This window comes from Temnothorax curvispinosus, unplaced genomic scaffold (assembly GCF_003070985.1).
Source record: "Temnothorax curvispinosus isolate PA1 unplaced genomic scaffold, ASM307098v1 QBEX01012259.1, whole genome shotgun sequence".
Classification (NCBI taxonomy): Eukaryota; Metazoa; Arthropoda; class Insecta; order Hymenoptera; family Formicidae; genus Temnothorax; species Temnothorax curvispinosus.
In genome coordinates this window covers 231-3919 of record NW_020222039.1, presented here as the reverse complement: position 1 = coordinate 3919, position 3689 = coordinate 231, and the positions used below count along the sequence as shown (strand labels likewise).

Genomic DNA, 3689 nt, shown 5'->3' with positions numbered 1-3689 from the left:
TGTACTTTTCAAGAACAAGATACATAAGTTTAAAGAAACATTTTACAAGAGAGCGCTTCAAAAGCTTTATATCTCTTACAATTCACTCCTTCATTCTCAACTTTATCCTCATTTTCTTTGTTTATTTCAAATCAAGGTTACAAATAGAATCTCACAAATCAAAAAATTTAAAAATTTTGAAACAAGTTTTTTAAAAATTACTTCTAATTATTTAAAATGTGAGGAGTCCATAACTTTAATCTTTCTTTTTTAGACATTTAGTCATCCAGAAAGCTCTCTATGTAAAATATAGCAAGAAATAATCTTTTTTTAAAATAAGGAATTGATATTTTGATTATTTTCAAGTGCATTCTTTTGTTTATATTAAATGGTGTCGTCCCCGGGAAATAATTAAGCTGCAAAAAATATCGGTATCTCTCATTCCTCGTTACTCGACTACTGAAAAAAGGCGCGTCTTCGAGCTTTCTTCTAACGATAATAACCCAGATAGCAAAGAGAATTCCAAAAGAATTCGATATGAATTCGCAGTATCCAAAATGAATTCCTCAATGAATCCCATTTCTGTCCGAAATGAATTCCTAAGTGATTCTTTAAGAATTCGAAGTTATGTCAGCATTTGCGAATTCTTTTGTAAATTCCAAATGAGGTCCAAAAAACGGAAAAGTATTCCTTAAAGAGTTCGAAAAGAGTTCAAAAGGATTCGAAAGAGTTCAAATAGAGTTCTAAAATAGTTCAAATAGAGTTCTACAAGAGTTCGGAAGTTTAAAAAGAGTTAGAAAAGAGTTCGAAATGAGTTCTAAAGGGACTGCAAAGGCTCGATAAGAACTCTTGCGCTGTTCAGGGCTATTTTGAAAAGAGTTCTGTGAGAGTCCTTGCTCTAATCCATAAAAGAATCGCATTGAGCCCGTTTAGCACATGCTAACAGTTGCAAGTTGTTTAATGTTTCTAGTGGTTTACTTTTCCGATTGGGCTACAAAAATGGTCTTAACGAACCACATCGAAAAACTGAACCACTAGAAACACTGAACAGCTTTGCAACTGTTGGCACCTGATGAACGCGCCCATCGCTATTCCTCGATCTCTGTACGAAATAGAAATGTAAGTTAAAGTGTATTATAAGCTTCATATGCTTCAACGTCAGATGTATTGTTATATATAGTTATATCAGAAGTTAAACATTATTAATATTTTAATACAGTATTTTCTATCATAATACATTTTACCTTACAGTTAAGTTCCGTATTTCCGTTTTCTTTATTGTATACTTTGAAGGCGTAAAGGAGTAACTTTTCGCGGGCTTCTATAATATATTGAATCACCATGGACAATATCCCCTGAAACGTAACTCCTCGCGTCCTGAATATACATAATTAAAAAATTTCGCATTTTTTAATAATCAGTTTTTATTATTTCATATATTCAAAAGTTATATATAGTTATATAGAAAAGTTATATAAAAACGACGAATTTATATAAATAAGTTATGAGTATACAAAATTTGTACAAACTTATACAAAGTATACAAAACTTATTATTTATTGAACTTATTATAAAAACAGTTATATAATATATGAACTATAATATATATAAACTTATTATGAATTTACTTATAGTGTACAACTGTACAACTTATAAAAACTAGTAAAACTTATAGAAACTTTAGTTATAGAAACTTATCGCAATTAGTTATCGCATCCTGTCCGTTGCATGTTGCAACCACGATTTAATAATTTCTTTGATGCTCGTTCTGGTCGCATCTGTTTGCTTGGAAATAGTTTCTGCAACAAAAAAAAGTGCTTCATAAGACACGTTTATATAAGCAGGTTTTGAATTATATTTTGATTTTCAAGAAACTCACTGATAATCAATTGACAAATTACAGTTGAACTGAACTTCAGTGTTTTACGCTGCCCAGACCAGGAATAAATTTTCGCCAGTGAATCAGTCATGACATGATTAACTGATTTAAACTGATGGAAACAACAGAACCTGTAAGAAAGAGACATAATAATTAATATCACAATATTCTATAAATGCACAATTAAAAATGAAATGTTATTCGATTTTTATTATATCCTTTTAAATTAAATTAAATTTCAGTATTATTTATTTCATTTCTTACATATTAATAATATTGAATTTATTATTAAATGTTATTTAATTTTATTAAACTTTATTTTTTTTACAAGTTTATATTTATTACAAACATTTTTAGGCATGCAATACGCAAATAATCAAAGATATTAAAAAAAACAGGATTACAAGAAATTTGAAAATGTCCTTACCATGTAGCAGGTTGTAACACGTTGAGGTCCGATTAGCTAATGGAACTGGTGAAAACTATCAGAGCCTGTAAGAAAGAGACAGAAAGAAAGATAATAATTAAAAGACAGATACAGAGAAACAAAGGCTGCGTTTGATTTGGCTGTTTACATGCTGTAAGCCATGGAGGTAAGAATAAGAGGAGGGAGCGTAAACCAAGCTTTTAGGCGAGAGGTATGAATAAGCCAGAGAAGTGAGAGGAAATCATAAGCGGCCGTCTTGGTAGTACATAACTTATCCTTCTTTTTCTTAATTTGGTAGAAGAAGAATTAAGTTATGTATTATCAAGATGGCCAGAATACGATTTCCTCTCACGTCTCCGGCTTCATACTCCGCAGTTTACGCTCCCTCCTGTTATTCTTACCTCCATGCTGTAAGCTTTATTCTATCTTCCTTCTGCATATAGTGAGCGATAAAGATATAATGAAGCTTACACCGCGTGAGCGCCCAAAACGAACGCAGCCAAAGAGAAAGACAGGTAATGAAAAAGAAAGAAAGAAAAGCACAAAGAGAAAAAAGACAAAGACAAACAGATAAAGAGGCAGGTAGAGAAAAAAGAAACAGAGAAGAGGCAGACAAAAAAAACAGAGAAAGCTTCCTAAGGGCCAATTTCTTCATCGTTGGATAACTTTATCCTTCGGTTAACCTCACTCTTCATCTCTTTCTAACTGCCTCCTTAGAAAAAGATGAAGAGTGAGGTTAACCGAAGGATAAAGTTATCCGACGGTGAAGAAATTGGCCATAAGAAGCAGTGTTCGTGTATGTATGTACACTGATGGCACACTAAAGGCCAGCGGCGGCAAACTAGTGGCGGCCGATTGTGATGCAATCGACAAAAATAATCGGAACGAAACACGTTCGATGTTGGATCCGAACGCGTTCGCATCCAACGTCGAATGTGGTTGTTAGCACTAAATAGCGTCCGAACACACAGTCCACGGAACACACGGAATATACGCACCTTGATCTCGATCGTTCGAAGTACGGAATTAGCGCTGCCCGTCACTGCCCGTGCACCGTCGCCTAGTGCTGCTTCACAATCCGTTGCCATGGTAACGACAAACAGGCACACTGCACATGCGCAGATTCTAACAACGCTTCGCGAAAACAACAATTCGAAAAGAATTCTTTACGGCTACGATAAAACATTTCTTGAAGAATTCTGTATCGATATTTCTTTTGAAGTCTTACAGAACATATATTTTTCGATCATTTTAATCTTGAGAAACAAATTCTTATGAAGTTCTTTTTGAACAGACATCCTGAAGTCTACAAGAATTCAAACACGCGAATTCTTATAGAATTAAATTCGATTACTTGAATTCTTATGAAGTTCTTTTTGCACAGACATCCTGAAGTCTACAAGA

The 3689-nt window shown here is 33.4% G+C and overlaps 1 long non-coding RNA gene across 3 annotated transcripts; it reads right to left on the bottom strand.

The window, feature by feature from the left end:
• Nucleotides 1-1527: 1527 nt before the first annotated feature.
• Nucleotides 1528-3679, bottom strand: LOC112462335. 3 transcript variants are annotated; one of them, XR_003041657.1, is made up of 4 exons: nt 3094-3276; nt 2286-2350; nt 1859-1989; nt 1528-1778 (listed from the first exon to the last, which is right to left on the bottom strand). It is a non-coding gene; the product is annotated as an uncharacterized LOC112462335 (long non-coding RNA). The 3 variants fall into 3 exon arrangements; XR_003041658.1 differs by lacking the exon at nt 3094-3276 and adding an exon at nt 2687-3021; XR_003041656.1 differs by lacking the exon at nt 3094-3276 and adding an exon at nt 3284-3679 and having other exon boundaries at nt 1529-1778.
• Nucleotides 3680-3689: the final 10 nt, after the last annotated feature.